The sequence below is a fragment of the Rhododendron vialii genome, chromosome 1a (genome assembly GCF_030253575.1).
Source record: "Rhododendron vialii isolate Sample 1 chromosome 1a, ASM3025357v1".
NCBI lineage: Eukaryota > Viridiplantae > Streptophyta > Magnoliopsida > Ericales > Ericaceae > Rhododendron > Rhododendron vialii.
In genome coordinates this window covers 42,299,031-42,316,807 of record NC_080557.1, presented here as the reverse complement: position 1 = coordinate 42,316,807, position 17,777 = coordinate 42,299,031, and the positions used below count along the sequence as shown (strand labels likewise).

General features: G+C 36.0%; 1 pseudogene; it reads right to left on the bottom strand.

Annotated features, from left to right (window-relative positions):
- Window positions 1-4,928: 4,928 nt before the first annotated feature.
- LOC131308834 (small nucleolar RNA snoR100) lies at window positions 4,929-5,044 on the bottom strand (annotated as a pseudogene).
- Window positions 5,045-17,777: the final 12,733 nt, after the last annotated feature.

Sequence of the window (17,777 nt, the reverse complement as noted above, 5' to 3'; positions counted from 1 at the left end):
CCTGCTAAAAATTAAGTAAATTGATTATCGTTATATACTTGATTGTTTATAGCGTTCATTTTCCTATTAATTAATCTGCGTGTCGATGAAGAAGCTTTAAAAATCCGATAGACCCAAAAATTGGTGAGAGTCATTAAAACACAGAGAATAACAAAATTAACGGTATGGATTGTCATATTTGTTTTGTGATCGTGTGGCTAACATACGTTACACTATAGCAGAATACCTTGGTTCATAACCAACCAAGTTCAATGTATGGATTTGAAAGGTAGCTGTAGACTTTTTTTCCCGAATGTTCGATCTAAACCGTTATGATTTAACGTCTTATCAAATTTATCATTCTCACTTGAATATGTGATAATCGAATGTCGGAAACCACATCATCGGAACACATTCTGTGCTTCCAGAGGCATTAAAGTCTTATAATGTACTACTTGAGGGCCGCCCAAGCTATTTTTTAAAAATTGGAACCATCTAACTTTTACGTGGGAGGGATTAGATCATTCATGCCAATAATCAAGTATAATGCTTATCATTACATACTTGATCGGACGTAAACAAAATTCAATCAAATAATGAATTAGCATGCCGATGAAAGATCTTTCAAAATCCAACGCAGAAAAAAATAGAATCCCATGATTAAAACACTAAGCATAACAAAATGAACGCATTGAATGGTATTGATCATCGTGATTGTGTGGCTACTGCTTGATGGCCTCGTTTTAATATAATAGAGCTACATATTATATATTAATTTTTCAAATCTATAGCACAAGGCCACAAGTTAATTTGTGGCATAGTGGTTTGTTTGTGTATGAAAGAATCTAAGGACTTGGGTTTAAGTCCTTGTCTAGCCAACACCTTTTAATTTATTTATTTTTCTTATTTTAACTACGTTTTTTTTAAATGTTTTGTTTGACACTTTTTTTTCTTATTTCTCGTTAGATTTGGGGTAAATAATATATGACTCTTGCACATTTCCTTTCATACCATAAATATTTTGATAAGCTTTTTTAATTTTACTTTTTATCTTGTATTGCTAAATTTACAAACCAAATGTCCAAAGCTTATTTTACTAACAAAAACAAAACAAATATTTTTTACCGAATAAAAATTGATAATTTTTTAAAAGTAAAAAAATGATTTTTTAAAAACATGATTTTGTTAAGAAATCATTTTTTAAAAAAAATTAAATATCTTAGTTGTTTACCTTTAAAAAAAAGTAAACAAATATTTTTGACCGAATAGAAATTGTTTAATTTTTTTTAAATTAAAAAAAGCCATTTGGCTTATTTATTTTTTGTTTTTTTGTTTTTCCGTGCCTCGTGCCGTGCCCTTTCGTGCCCATGTCGTGCCCGTGCCCATGCCCGTGCCCGTGCCTTGCTAGAACCGTGCCGTGCCGTGCCGTTCTTGTTCACTTTCCGTGCCCGTGCCCGTGCTCATCTACGATCGTGCCGTGCCGTGCCGTGCTAGGCCAACTTTCGTGCCGTGCCCGTGCTATGCCGTCCATTTTCGTTCCCGTGCCGTGCCCCGAGCCCACTAAAACCGTGCCGTGTTGTGCCGTGCCAGGCCAAGACCGTGCCTGTGACGTGCCGTGCCGCCCCGTGCCCGTGCCCGTGCCGTGCCCGTGCCGGCACGGCCCATTTGACACCTCTACCCATTTTGTGAGGCTGCGAATCCTTGTAATTTTGTTATTATCTACGAAATTTCTAGTAATCTTTGTAGTCATTCATGTTATCGCTACTTTCGGCCCGTAGATCGTTAGTGTGTTATTATTTTTATTATCATTATTGTAATTACAAGTAGTAGATGAATACAAATACCCAAATTATATAAAAACATAAGTCCATAATCTTATTCAACCCAATTGATAGTTCATTAAGGGAACAAATTACTAAACAAATACATTAGGGGAACAAATAATCAATCTCTATTTTTTGCAAGAAAATGGCAGCTCAATGACGGAAGGGAGTGCATTTTTTGTTTTATTTCATTCTTATCCGGATTTAGTCAAGTGGTTTGTTGATCATGTGTATCAATTTTATTTTCTGCGAATCTGATCTCACTAAGTGAGTTTGAAATAGGGCTGCACGTACTGTGCCCTGATTGTCCTTGCTAATAGTTTGTTCAGTCTGTGGACGCCCATTTTTCTCATGAGGTTCATCTCTATTGTGTAGGCTTTCGCCTCACAGTTGAATAAAACTTCACATTTGCCAAAAATTTCAGTGCCGAACGAATATCACGTGGTATCCGCTCACGCATCCGAGCCGTCCATTGTGTGTTTGAACTGCTCAGAGTTGGAGAGAGAAAGTGTTGGTGTGAGAGGAGAGAGAGAGAGTTTTAATCCGAGTCATCCAAAAATGTATTGGATGTCTCAAATGCGCCGAACATGTACCACGTAGAATATATATGCTTGGTACTGAAAAAGAACTCAATCCTCGATCACTCCTTCCAAGGATTGAGTTCTTTTTCAATAACCGTTTCGGATGGCCCAATGTAGCGTGGAGTGCGCACAGGTCATAGGCTCATATATTGTTGGAAAAAAAAAATCCTCAGTCTCGCCACAACGAAAGTCGCAACCAAAAAATAAATCAAAAATGCTATACGCACAACTATTGTATTGGTTGTGCAATTAGTTCTATCAGTCCAGATGTGTTTGAACGGTCTGGATTAGAAATAATTTATTAACGATTGTGACTGGTCATAAATGAAATGAATCATGACCATTAATTACAACGATGGACGGTCTGAGATTGGTGCTTAGCCTCCGATCCTCGCCTCCAAATAAGGTTGAAACACCCCAAGCGTAGGGTTAGGTCGTCGGTAGCATAATAAACCGGCAAGACCGGGATCGTACCACAGGGAATTCGTAAGATAGCTTAAACGGATTGTAGGTTGAAAAGGTAGATTGCGGCGTTCAAGACGGCCAACTAGGTTTTGCTTAGAATCGGTGAAAATCGCCCCGGCAAAAGACTAGGAAAAAACTTAATTGACTTAAAAGAGGCAAGTCTAAGGATCTTCTAACCCTTGACCAAGGAGGTTACCGGTTCTCAAAATAACTCAGGCGAAAGTCACGACCGCGTGCTCTCGCCCGGAGAATTTAACTTTAATGACTACGTTTAATGAAAGATGTAATTAAACGGAGGCGAACCAACTTATTTGACAAATTTATCGAACATATAGGAGGCCACGAGCCATCTGGGAGCCGTTTGCCAAGACCGCTTGACAAACGCCTCACCGAGTAGTTAACACCCCTTGCTTAGACAAAAAATGCAAGTTAAGCTCTATTCCGTAAATCATGCCTTTAAGCCCTAATATTTGAGAACCAAATAATCACCTAAGTCCTCAGGAAAGATTATCCCAAAACTTGGCCAAATGACTACTCACACATACTTAAAGCATAAACCAAAGCATAAAAATAAGACATGAATTTTAACCAATAGAAATGAAAATAAAGTTGATTTTATAAAGGATCTAGTCCGCGGCTACAACATTAATAAACGAGAAAACATTAAATGACAAATACCTTGAGGAGTTCTTGAAGAAATTAGCTAGAAAAACTTGAAAGCCATTAATGGAGTTCTAGAAATGAAAAAGACTTAAAGTAATAAAGACAAGGGGTCCCCATAAGAGAGAGAGAGAGACCCTATTTATATAAGGTGGTCTTTCTCTCAAAAAATATCTCAAAAAATATCCTAAAAGTAGCCAAAAGTGAAAAATAACCCAAAAGTAGAAAGTAGAAAAAACAGCAAAAACGTGGCTGTATTCTGCAGCATGAACCAGTACTGGCCAAATTCCAGTACCGGTTCATAGGTCTTCAAAAGCTGGAAAATATAAACTCTGGACAGCATGAACCGGTACTGGCCAAATCCCAGTACCGGTTCATAGGAAGTAGAACTTCAATTTTTTGCTCCGCTTTGGCCCAAGCAGCCCGACGGCGACCCGACACTCTCTTTGCACTAGATTAATCACCCGACGGGGCTTGGTGGAAAATTGCTTCACTGCCTCGAACCCTTGGATACTTCCGACCACGATTCTTGGCGTTAAGAACCGCCTTAGCACCGCGTATTATCTGAAACAACCAAAACAAAACCTTACGTGCAAAATGAGATACAAATGATATCTAAGGCAATCAAAATGCTACAAATTAGGGAACTAGAGCACCAAGATTATACAATCTTGGTTGCTCATCAATTGGTTGTGTAAAGAGTTTTGCACAACAGTCGTGCGTGTACAGGGCCGGCCCAGACCTAAGGCCCAAGAGGCCTAAGCCTCGGGCATCCAAAATTTTTAAATTTTAAGGGCACTCCAATATTATTTGTAAATTAGTATATATATTATTTGTTCGTTTTATAATACAAATGGCTTTGCTAGTTCAGAAGTAACTTGATTTTAGTCTGTGGAGTATTCGAGTTCGAGTCTTTTAGGTAGCTTTTTCTTTTAAAATATTTTTCCTCAAAAAATAATGCTATTGTAACTGTCAGGTTTTGAAACTAAGTCAAGTAGAATTCAAACTAACCACTTTGGACATTAGTGATAAAGTAATTAATATGCATTATAAAGTCTAAAATAGTAATATAAAGTAACATTTCTATAATTGTTGAATTCTAAAAATACGTGTGAGTTGTGAATTGTGAATTTTAAAAGATTTTTAAATGTTTAGACTTCTCGTTTCCTCTTTCTCTCTCCAGAATTCAAAAGGTTTGAGACTTCTCTAGGGTTTTCTATGCCGGGGGGAGAGGCGCCGCCCCTCCTCCCCCGGGCTCCCCTCTTCTATCTCTCTCCCTTTCCGCCTTCTTCTCCTCCCTTTCCGCTTCCTTTTAACCCTTTTTTTTGTTATTCACAATTACTTGGTTGGTTTTAGAATATCACTGAAAGTTTGAAACAGTGGCCCTCCTATACCTCCAAGAACTAAGAAGCTAAAGAGACATTTTGCTGCGGAATTGCGCCCCCAATTCTAAGTCTAAAGGCATCAGAGAAGACAAACCTAGAAACCTAGAAACCCAAATAAATTTCTGTACACATTTTCATGCTTCCTTCATTCTTAGTCCAGAGCATCGGAAAACACAAAATTAATCATGACGTACAATTATATTAGTAGCTAAATGAGAGCATCCACAGTGGAATAATCAAAAGTTGCCATATCATCTTTTAGTTATGCATTTCAGGGGTTGCTAAAGTTAATAATGAAGAGGTCCACAATAGTATAATCAAATTTGAATAACTTTGCTACATCACATTTTCAATTTATAAAAATCTAAAAATTGTGAACATAGAAAACAATTTTTAAAAATAGGTTTCAAACTAATAAAAATAGGTTATTAGAAAAAGAGAAAATAGTTTTTTGAAAACTTTGATTTAAAAAAAAAGTTTTTAGGAAAAAGTAAAAAAAAAAAGTTTTCGAAAAAAAAAATAGTTTTGAATTTTTTTTAAAAGAACAGTTTTTGAAAAAAAAATTAATGAAAAAACTGTTTTTGCAAAAAAAAAAAAAAAAACAGTTTTGGGAAAAACAATTTTAATAAAAAAAAAGATTTTGCAAAAAAATAGAAACGTTTTTTAAAAGTATTTTTCTTTGAAATATGTTGAAAATGGAAGAGAGAGAAGGTTTTTGTGTTTGATGGTGTACTTGATTGAGGAAATGTGAGAACAACTCAATTTTGATTATTGGCAAAAAGTTGCTAGTTTTGATTATCCAATGGTTAAAATTTGATGAGTTCCTAAGAGGTTACTAAGTTTGATTATTCTACCGTGAGCTCCTTTTTGAGCAAATATTGCTAATCTTAATAATATTTTAATTTTGATTATACCACTATAGATGCTCTAAGAGCATCCACATTGTAATAAGCAAATTGGTATGGATAAGCAAATTTAACAATAATGCTAAAAAAACACCTCACATTGTAATAAGCAAAGTTACAAGTCTTTTAGCAAATAATCAAATTCCATCCATTCCATAACCAAACTTAACAACTTTTACCAATAACAAAAACTCAATAATCAAACTCACTAACCAAACTCAAAACTAAAAAACACCCCACATTAGAATTGTCTCATCGAGACGAATAATTTGGTGTGGTCGGGTGCGTGATTAAAATTCGTTTGCAATTGGACATAGGTGTATTGCGTATTGTGGAGATTTTTTTTTATAGAGATGCAAAAATAACCAATGTGAAGGTAAAATTTATTAAGTTTGATTATGAATTAAATGGATAATCAAATGCTGACGTGACACATTTTGGTTATTAAATTTGATTATTTCCATTGCGGATGCTCTAAGTAAGCATTGATTAGAAGATTATATTTTATTATTGGGAGGAAACGGTGAAGTCTAATCTTGTTCTGTTTGGCCCATTCATAAGCATGGGCATTCAGGACCCGGTCCAGAAACTCTTGGGCCACCGGCTCACCCCTCCTTTGCTGGGCCGATATTCCTGTCAAGTGCGACCGGAGTTTTCCGCTTATCTTGCACAGCCAGAGTACGATCCAAATTCCTTTCCAAATTATTAGGCCCGTTCAGCTAAGATTATTTGCATTTTTTAAGTATTTATTTTTTTATTTTACGAAACAAGTCATTCTTTTATAATATATATTACATTTAATTTAAAAAATAAGTACTTATTTAAAAAATAAATATTTATTTCCTTAGAAAAATAGGACCGGGATGTCGACTTCCTCTCCTTAGAAATTGAACTCACAATCACATGCACTGCACATATGTACAGCCACACAACTATGGATCAAAATCAAATGCCCCGTTTACGACCCTATGTCGCTAGGATCGAACTTTTTCATTTTGTTTTTTGTTAGGTAGGGAAAAAGAAGAAGAAGGTTTCAGCTAAAACGTTTGGAAAAGGTAATAGAAATGTCTAACTAAAAGAATTTGGGAGAGCCGTTGTGGGCTTTTGCTGTTTCTTAGGTTTTGTGACCCCGTTCGTTTTGGAATTAGATTTGTAGGTAATGAGTGTAGAAAGAAATAGAGTAATGATTGAAAATAGGGGTAATGATTGGAGAGAGATATAGAGAAAAATGAGAATAATAATTGATGAGAAATAGGATACTGATTACAATCCAAAATTCAAAACCCCAAAACGAATGGGGTCTGTATGTTTAGTCAAAAAATTCTCCCTGCACCGTTTGTTCAAATCATAGGCTTAGCATGAAATGAAACAAAAAAAAATCAGTTTTTATATTTATTTTTATAGTGTATTACATTTACAATAATCATATTTGTCTCCTCTTCTCGTTAGAGATGAAGTTTAATATGAACGACTTTGCTAAATAATGTAGTTTTAGCCTCACTCTTTTTTAAAATCCCATTTTAGCTAGCTTATTATTTTTTATTAGCAAAAAAGGTCTTCTATAGACAAACTTCATTTTTTCACTGCCTTTATTTTTTTTGAACAGCAAAGAAAATTTATTAATCTTTGAAAACAGATTACAAAGATTAAAAGGATCCGAAGCACGAGGCATCAAATAGAGCAAAGAGAATTCTGACAATCATATGCCATGCCGCTAGAAACCAGAAGGGAAAATAACCATCCGTGGATGGCAAGAAGCCAACCCGGGCCAAAAACCCAAAGAAGAGACAAAACACACCCAAGACCCAACCACCTGCCCCTGAGATGACTAATGATCAATCATGAGTTTACTTAAAACTTCCTCATCATCACCCAAATAATCTTCGGCCAAGATTTTGTCGATAGACCGAGCAGCCTTTGCATCATCAAGGTGAAACCTGTTAGTGTCTCCGAAAAAAGCGGATAAAGCCGCAGCAGCAATCGCAGATCTAAACACAAAGCTTTTTTGCTTCTTTTTTCCGCCTGTCTTCTTGGATTTGTGATTCTTACCTGCACCCCTCTTCTTGGGTTTTGGAATGCCCAAAATATTGTCTACTGACTTTTGTTCCCATTTTTCTTTCCCTGAATTCTTAGCCTCCTCAACTGGGTTGAGGTCAACAAAAAGATGGATGCCCTCAACTTCCTTGTCATTTAAAAAGCCTACTTCTGATAGGTTCCAAAAGCCTTCATTAGGTTCCGCAACCTCTGAAGCAGGGTCATATACCATTGCGCCATCTTCTGAACAAGGAGTATTATCCGCTGCAACAATTGCTCCATCATAAAAGGTTTGGGATTTTTCCTTTGCAGCTATTTCACTATCCTCACTACCCTGAAAAGACTCCAAAGGTTCAGAGTCAGCCACAAGCATATTATCCTCATCAAGATTGACCTCATTGAATCTAGTATCGATGCCACCACTTACTGACTTGCAATGGGATTCGCTTCCATGAACAGTGTCCAGCTCCGCATATGAAGAGGACCCATTGGTTTCACTCATAGACACCGGAATAACCCCCACCTCGTCCTCTGAATTTGAGGAAATATCTAGACTAACTCTTGGAATCTGTTTCTCCGTTTCATGTGGTTGGTCACACGGATCTTCCATCACCTTAACTTTGTAGCTCTTGCCTTCGACATCAACGGTAATCCACTCGTCAATTTCCTTGAAAATATTTGTGGTGATTAGAATCTTAGCCTCCGCAAAAGATGACATCTTCAGTGTCGATTCGTCTGTAGATATGAAGGAACCCCATAATTCCCCAATAGATTGGAAGGAAGTATTACTCCATACATTGAGCGGAATCCCATAACAACACAACCACACAAATCTTTCAGCGCACGCCTTCTTTAACCATTTTCTCCATTTCGTCTCTGCTAGAACAAGTTAAAATCACAGACCTTCCACCCAATGCCTTAATATCAATATTGTCAAAGCCTATCCCTGCCATCTGGACCTTCAACTCATTGATTGAGATTAACTTGTGTAATTTTGCCACGGCACTTCGGATTAGACCGACTCTCCCTTTCAGTCTTCCAAGATTATGCTGAGAGAGCATTTAATTTTGATTAAAAATTCTGAAGAACCAGATCATGTGTCAAGCCGATGCAGTTAATTAATTTCTTGATCATCCCCATTCCAAAATGGCCACATACCTGTTTATTTTTTTTAGTTTATTATCTAAAAAAGGATCTTATATTTACTTATAAAGTTGGATTACAATTTACAACATGATAATGGGCACATATATACGTTTTCTACCATGGACAAGGCGCACATTTTCTTTATCTTGCTGAAACACCCAATAACTGCTGAAAAGAAAAAAAAGAGAGAGAAAAGGGGAAATAAAAAGAAAATGCATATGCACAAATTAAAGGCGGAATCAAATAATTCCGCTCTAAAAAAGATATATAGGTGGAATCATGGGGACATTCTCTTCTCATTTTGGAAGAGTAGCGTCAAGATTCTTGGCCAAGGAGTATAGCTCCTTCCGCATAGGATCTGTCTGAGTATTTGCAGATTTCAACATATGTCTCCACTTTTCCTGCATCACCTAATTAGTAGTAAGTCGTCAAAATACAATTGTTGTATCCATATTATCTGTGGGAAACAAAATAAGATACAATTTATCGAATGTGTTAATTACCTAATACGACGTGAGGAATGTGCTTATGGATTATACTAGAGTAAGTCTATGAACACAACGAATTGAAAACTAGTTAAAATCTTGACTCCATTCTCTTTTTTAGGCTTACGATGAATGTGTTTTAAGTTTTATTAATTGGAAAATGCTAGAAATAGTCCAGTAGATTTTTGTTATTATTGAAAGGTGTGAAAATAGTTTTAAAATAGGTGGAAGTGTATAGAAAAATGTAAAAATTGTGTGTTTTTTCTCTCTCCATTATTTCGTTTAGTTAAATGAAAACTCAATAGGCTTTCGATAGCAGGACTTTTAATTGTAGATTAATTAATTTACAACTACGCGTTATCTTCATACTCAAGACTCTTGTGTGCACCTGGTTTACCAACAAAAAAAAATAAAAAATTGTTTGTACAATAGAAGGTGTACATAATTAAATAGCTCTGCTATGGGTACAACACTTTTATGTATAACACTAGTACACCACGTACCTTGTGTGGGACCATTTTGAGATCCTAAACAAATGTTTCAAGCCTTTTAATTTAATTTGTTCAGAATATTTTTTGAAGGGTTCCTGTACAAAATTAGTTCAGGCAGATATAGGTAAGCAAATACATATGTTTTTTTTTGTCCATACGATATCCGGCTGAACTGTTCTTTTATAAGAACCCTTCAAATTTTTTTTTGAACAAATTGAAGAATTGCTCAAATCGTTTGTATGAGATCTTAAAATAGTCTCACGCAAGATGGTATCCAAATGTTATACACAAAAGTGTTGTACCCATAGCATATATGCAATTTTGATAATTAAATACACCATCTCCGAAATGGATTCCACCACCCCAAAGAATCTAGTACAGTAGTATCTAATTGAGCCGCCGTCGTGTGGACATCATTTGACTTATGTAATTGGATGCATGGACAATGTGGACATCTTCTTTTGGGAAGGAGAAAGTTCTCAGACATTCCTAAACGGTTAAAGCGATTTTTAACTCATGATTAGCTTTGTCGGCTACTAGTTTCTGTCTCCAATAAAAAAGTCTTTCCCAACAGTACTATTCCATTTTATACCTAAAGTTGATTTCTTATGAAATTACGTGTAATTTTAAGAAATTGACTTTCACATTCTTTGTTTTATCACATACATTCTTTTTTTTTTTGTCTTTTTTTGGTATGAATTTACTCTATTGTCTCTTAATGTGTAAAAAAGTGAACTTATGAAAATGGTAAAAAGGTAAATTCACATGAATAAGGACAAAAAATAGAATGTATATGGTAAAAAGGGGAGAGTAGAAGTCAATTCCCTAATTTTAAGTAGGGGTGGCAAATTAAACCCAGACTCATTAAGAAACCCAAACCCATCTATTAAAAAATAGACCCAACCCAACCCATTTATTAGTTGGGTTAGAATGGGTCCAAACCCATCTAACCCATTTATTATTGGGTCTTAATTGGGTTTCAATTGGATCAACTTAAATGCCCAATGGATTATGAACATTACCCAACAAAAAAATAGAACTACCAATAAAGTAAAAGAATAAATAATCGACCAATTGCATTTCAAAGCTTTCTGTCAAAGGCAATGAACCACGGCAAACGCGAAGTAGCTTTCGAGGAGGGATTTTTCAATGCGGAGCGAGTATATCCCACATGGTATTCGCTTGGCACATCTCAGTCGTCCAATACATTTTTAAACGGATCGGATTGAAATCTTCTCTCTCCTCTCATCCCAACACTTTCTCTCTCTTTTTCCTCTCTCCAACTAAGCCATTCAAACACACAATCGACGGTTCAGATGCGCGAGCGGGCACCACGTGTACCCGCTCGGCACTGAAATTTTTTTCGCTTTCGAGGGATCGAGGACTACTCCTGGTTCAGATAATTAATTACCACATGAGATGAGTCCCCACCCGAAGCATTAACGAATTCATTTCCAAATAAAAAATTCCAGGTTAAAATTGCAATCATCTCACATGAACGCTGGAATCTAAAAATTGTTTCAAATTCGAAAAACAGGAATACATGCATTTACAATATTTTGCTTTGTTTGGCTCGGATTTGGAGGAATGTTTTTTGGGTAACAAATGGAGAGAGATGGATAGAGTAACAAGATAACAATACGGGTGATTAGTTAATGTCACGTCGAGGTACTGCAAAATCGGGTCTAATTTATCGTAATCGATTAGTTAATATGCTGGTTGTCTTTATTCAAAAAAATTATGAGTTTCTGTACTTTTCCGATTCCTCTCATTGAGCCGAATTAATAAGTCAAAAAAGTTTTACCCAAACAAACAAATGCAAAAAAAAATTCAAATAAAGACAAAAAAATAAGTTACTTAACTTTTCAATCCAAATCCACGCTAAAGGAAAAAAAAAGAACAGGGAAAGAAAAGAGATGGGAAACGACTTTCACTTTTTTTAACAGAATCTCCATTTGGTTCAGTAATTTTAGTATACAGGGTTAATTTGGTTATTTTAGTATATAGGGGTATTATGGTAATTTTAGTATGCAAGGGTAATTTGGTCATTTAAATGTACAAGGGTGATATGGTCATTTTAGTGTATATAAGTATTTTAATCATTTTTAATTTAATTGAGTTAATGAGCGGGTCGGGTTTGATTTCAAATAAATGGGTTGGGTTGGGTATGAATAATTAGGCTCTTAACTAATTGGGTCTAAATGGGTCAATGACCCATTAAAGACCCAACCCACTTATAACTTACCCAATTTGGCCCAAACCCGCCCATTTGACACCCCTAATTTTAAGTTTAAAACTAATGTATTAATCAAAAGAAATTTTTGTACAGTATGAATTTTATTTGATAGATATTGGTATGATCATTTGAACGGTGTAAAAAAGTAAAAAATTATTTTACCAAGCATATATTTTTTAAGTTCAAATATTGTAAGTAATTTTAATTGTAGGAGGTCAACTTTATAGGACAAATGAAGTAGCATTTTTCGAAAAGTCTAGAATCCAAATAAGCAAACAGATGTAGGACAAGATATCAAGGCTATTTTTGAATTTCATTTATACCAACTAGCGGAAAACGCGTTTGCAACCCATAAAGAATTACATTTCAATATGTACTTTCAACAATAACAATATAGATAAAATTACCAAAACCCCGATTCGTTCTACTCCCAGTGATTCTGGAAATGAAAAAAGGAGGAGGAAAGCTTTTTCAACAAATTGGTGGTGTATTGGATATATAGGCTTTCCCCCATACAAAATGCCTAAAGTTTTTTAATGCCTGCCTAGTTTTCTAAAAAAAAAAAAAAAAACAAGTCAAAAGTCAACTTGACTTTTTATTTTTCTCTTATTCAATTTTTTATTTATTTTGCATTTGTTAGTTTTGCATGCGTCAAAGTTTTGTGTATTATTGGTTTGACTCAACGGGAGAAATTGAAAAAGTAAAAAAAAATTGTGACTTTTACCCTATTTGTTTTGCAAATATCCAAGACTTTTTGGGTTTTTTTCTTGAACATTTTAAAAAATATTTGGGTAAAAGTCTTAATGTTTTACATTTTTGATTTCTCTCGTCGAGACGAATTAATAATCTACAAAAGTTTGACGCTAAACAAACAAGTGTGAAGACAATTTGAACAAAGAAAAAAAAACCCCAAGAAGCCAAGTGTTTGTTTGGATGTGTATTTGGGTTTGGTCGTAGACTTGTTGAATAATTTCCTCTTAGTCATTTTATACTAAATGAATATTTTCCTCGTGCTTCGCTTTGTTGACTATTTCAGTCTCTCCCAAATGAATATGACCCCTTTTTCCTACAATACCTTTCGTCATGTTTTAATTAAACCCTTTTTAGTCACAAAACACAGTTCATGGAAGAGTGACAAAGTAGGAATCTAACATTGTTTTTAGCTCTTTCTCTTTCTCTTTCTCTCTCAGCGTAAGAGTATTTTTAGCCACTTATTTTATCAAAAAACATAGTCCACCAGGTTTGACCACCCTTGTGACCATATTAATTTGAACACCATTTTCTCCTTATATATTTTGCACACTCACACATCCCATTGTCCACAACAAATTACACCAACCATCGTTCAAATAAATGAAAATAACATGTTTTGCTAAAGAAGTATTTGGTCATAAAAATATTGCTCGATAATCAGTGGGGGAATTAGAAATTCGATGTAGAAGGGACCCTGACCGACCATAGTTTTGAACATAATTCCTCAAGCATAACATATTGATGCCACAGTAATATTCATCGCAAGGTGGCGTGTGATTGTCTAGGCTCGTGGTGGGTGCCAACTGCAGGTTGGTTTCTTTGGCTTGCTTTTCAAGTTGGGGCCTTAGTGGGATGTGTCTTGGTTTTTGGGTGGGAAGGTGTCTTGTCTTGAGTGGAGGGTGGGCTTTGTTTGTGGGTGTATTACCTGTGGTTTTAGTGCTGTTTCGTTAGGTCCTTTTGGGGGTGGCCCTATTGGGCGTAGTTCGGATTGATTTCTTATCAATCATTAGAGCTTGATTAGCATGCTCTCGTATTTGTTCTTCTTTATTTATATAATATCCCTTTTTCGCCGTTCAAAAAAAAAAATGGTTGGAATGCATGTGCCCGTTGTGATGCCGTTTTGTTTTCTTGACCCCTTTTAATCTTTGTAATTCGTTTTCAAAGGTTAATAAAGTTTCTTTAATTTGCTGATAAAAAAAATATCCATCACGAGGTACAAAAGTTTTGCACTTACTCCTAATAGACCATTTTGATAAAGAAAACCTTATTTATGGTGTAGGGCAAGTATTAAAGGATAAGTTTACCTTCAACTGGTCTTTCTTTCGAGGTGAATCCTCGAAAAATTCAAGCTTGATATGTTTCCATCTGCAGAATTTGGGATACCAATGAAAACAAATCAAACATGCCACTAAACAAGGGTAATTGATGAAATCGAAAAAGGGAAAATGACGGACAATGACATGTTTTGATAATTAATATCCGCCAAGGACGTTTTCAGCATTAACAATTGTTTTTAGCATGTCTTTGGAGGGTATTAACTATCAAAACACGTCCTGGGCCATCATTTTCCGATCGAAAAACTCCCCCTCTATGCTATAGCTAAATTAATTAAGAAGATTCACCCATGCATACATGCAACGCACACAGATCACATATTTATGGTTTGGGGTCATTTTGGCACAGTTTCAAATCCATACCATGAAATCAAACTAATCTCATTGTCTGATCGATGTAAATTTATTAACTTGGATGATATCAAACTCATCCCCTATTTGTCTTTTAGAGCATTTCTAAAATCCAAGAAGTTCACTTGAACCCCCTCAATACATGGTGAAGCCGCCTCTATATACATGTGTGTTTATATGTACGACGGCCATATAAAAGATATTCCATTTGTCACACTTTAAATATTTTTTTTACTGGAATTCGTCAATTTTTAAACCCAAAAAAATGTATTTATCTATATATTTATTTATTTTACATGGAATTAAAGTATTCAATTAGTACTCTAATTTGGTGTAAAAAAAATTAAAAAATATATAGAGATATACTCCCTCCATCCCAATTTAAATGTCCCCTATGGTTTTCTGTGCATTTTTTATTTTGTTACTATACACCAAATTAAAGTGTTCATTGAATGCTTCAATTGGTGTAAGAAAATTAAAAAAATAATATGTAAAAATATATTTTTGGAGGGTTTGAAAATGTATGAAAAACTGTAGAGGACATTTAAATTGAGACGGATGGAGTATATTTTTTGAGATTTGAAAATACTTGAATTTTCGTAAGGAATATTTAAAGTGGGACGGAGGGAGTATTTTTTTTTGTCAAAGAAAATCTTACTCTATGCTATTCTAGGGTAGAGGCAAGTTTGGGTGGGGTTTGAACCCTCACCAGATGAATCGCCCACATATTCTACCGATTGAGCTAGGAGGCATGCAACTTCATCTAAAACGTACCGTCTCCCATGTTTCTCAACTCCTTGAATTAGTTTTTTAACGTCTTGAATGGTGAACCTCCTATAGGCCCGATCTTCCACTCTGGGACGTGGAATTTCTGATTCGCACCGTTGGGGTCCCGATGAAGAAGAAGATGGTCCGACCACAAGTTGATGGGACGTCGTTCCTTGCGGATTGTTGCCTATGTCCATCCCTGCACCACTGCTTGCATGCATCATTATATCATCATATCTCATAGTATAAAAATCATCAGTTCAAAATCTTGTGCATGTTTATATTATGAGTTAAAATTATCTCCACCTTAGGTGGAAATCCAAATTTAATATAATATATGCACGGTAGGACTCATAATTGATGGTCCACCTAAGCTGGATATAATTTACGCTCATATAGTATACAAAATAACAATCATCCGTACTCTTCACTTTCTCATTATTAGTAATCCCAAAGCGGAAGAGCCAAAGAGGGATAAGTTAATTTGTCATTTTCACTGGCCTACTACTTTCGAACGAATTAATAGAGAGAGAGAGAGAGAGAGAGAGAGAGAGAGAGAGAGAGAGAGAGAGCATATACTAGTATTGAATGAAGACTTGAGAAAAACATATCAGACATGTTATGTACCATCAATATCCTAGCTCTGAGGAAAATAAATAAGACTCCGAAACCAATGCCAATTCTAATTTAACGCATTTACGTACATTGACAGAGGGTGAGGCGAAACTGTGTATGCCAAGTCCCCGAAACTAGTCGTCACCTCTTGATCAAACTGCACCATGTCTTGAGAGGATCCTGCAAGTAAAAGCTTAACCCCCTTTAGCTTAAATATTTCCATTTATCAAAGCGCTGGTGCGCGCTTTTTCCGGTTGCCGAGTCATCGGAATACTAATTACTTACTATATAGATCTTATGTGACTTTAACTTTCAGAGATGCTGCAGTGAACTATTTTCGTAATAACTTCACCGAGGAAAGAAAGGTCAGGCCAATTCTGGGGGACATTTCCAGAGACGATTGTCCGAAGATGCAACTCTACAACTGGAAAGTCAGTTCGAAGAAGGAGAAATTAGGGCTGCTCTGAAAGGGTATAGCAGTCTAAAGGCTCCGGGTCCGGATGGATTTAACTTCTCATTCATCAAGAAAGGATGGGAGTCCATGACGGATTTAGTTCTCCAATTCTTTTCAGAATTTCACTCAAATGGAAAGCTTATGAAAGGTAGTAACTCTACTTTTGTTGAGTTGATTCCTAAGGTTGATTGCCCAACTACTTTTAAAGATTTTAGGCCTATTAGCATGGTGGGGAGTATCTACAAAATTCTCTCTAAAGTCCTTGCTAATAGGCTTAAGCAACATCTTACTTCTGTTATTGGCGAGTCTCAAGCGGCATTTGTGGGGGGTAAACAAATTCTTGATGGTGTTCTTATTGCTAACGAAGCCATTCACAGTTGGAAACATTCATCTCAAGGGGGGTTAATCCTTAAATTGGATTTTGAGAAAGCTTACGACTGTGTAAACTGGAGTTTTTTGCTAGATATGCTTAAGAAGGTGGGATTTGGGGAGAGGTGGTGTGGGTGGATTAAGGAATATTGCTCATCAGTCTATATGTCTGTCTTGATCAACGGGTCAGCCACTCAAGAGTTCCAAACGCAAAAAGGGTTGAGACAAGGGAATCCTTTATCTCCCTTCCTATTTACTATTGTAGCCAAAACACTCAATATTATGCTAGAACGAGCCCGTGAGAAAAACATCATTAAAGGTGTTAAGTTGGGAAATAATGGTGTGACAATTTCTCATCTTCAATTTGCGGATGATACAATCCTATTCTACAACAACGATCTGGAGGAGATGGGGAACATTAAGAGGCCACTTAGATGTTTTCAATTGATGTCTGGTTTGAAGATTAACTATTCCAAGAGTTCCCTATGTGGAGTTAAGGTCCAACAGGGGGAGATTGAAGCCCTAGCTTTGGCGATGGGTTGTAGAGTGGAATCTTTGCCTATTAAATACCTTGGGTTACCTCTAGGAGCTAACCCAAGGAGGATTAAAACGTGGGAGCCCATTATTGAAAAAACTCAAAAGAGATTAAATATTTGGCGATCGAGAACCATCTCTACAGGGGGCAGATTAACTCTTGTTAATTCCAACTCCAGTACGCTGCCAACTTACTACATGTCATTATTCAAAATGCCAACGGCAGTAGCAAGGACCCTTGAGAAAATACAGAGACAGTTTTTTTGGGGAGATACACCGGACAAGAAGAAGATGCATCTGGTTAGTTAGGAGGGGATTTCCAAGAAGAAAGAAAACGGGGGTTTAGGGGTCAAGCGATTGATACAACAAAATCTGGCTCTACTTGCTAAGTGGTGGTGGCGGTTCGGTA